This window comes from Bison bison, unplaced genomic scaffold, assembly GCF_000754665.1.
Source record: "Bison bison bison isolate TAMUID 2011002044 unplaced genomic scaffold, Bison_UMD1.0 scf7180017864500, whole genome shotgun sequence".
NCBI lineage: Eukaryota > Metazoa > Chordata > Mammalia > Artiodactyla > Bovidae > Bison > Bison bison.
The window spans coordinates 6845091-6845458 of NW_011495059.1; the positions used below are offsets into that span (position 1 = coordinate 6845091).

The 368-nt window shown below is 48.9% G+C and overlaps 1 protein-coding gene across 3 annotated transcripts in view; it reads left to right on the forward strand.

Annotated features, from left to right (window-relative positions):
* The window catches only part of RBL1 (retinoblastoma-like 1), a 61158-nt gene that overhangs the window by 44324 nt on the left and 16466 nt on the right, over positions 1–368 (forward strand). The gene's annotated exons all lie outside the window — the stretch shown is intronic.

Below are 368 nucleotides of genomic sequence, written 5' to 3' on the forward strand. Positions count from 1 at the left end.
CATTACTTTGCCAACAAAGGTCCATCTAGTCAAGGCTATGGTTTTTCCAGTGGTCATGTATGGATGTGAGAGTTGGACTGTGAAGAAAGCTGAGTGCCGAAGAATTGATGCTTTTGAGCTGTGGTGTTGGAGAAGACTCTTGAGAGTCCCTTAGACTGCAAGGAGATCCAACTAGTCCATCCTAAAGGAGGTTAGGCCTGGGTGTTCTTTGGAAGGAAGGATGCTAAAGCTGAAACTCCAGTACTTTGGCCACCTCATGCAAAGAGTTGACCCATTGGAAAAGACTCTGATGCTGGGAGGGATTGGGGGCAGGAGCAGAAGGGGACGACAGAGGATGAGATGGCTGGATGGCATCACTGACTCGATGG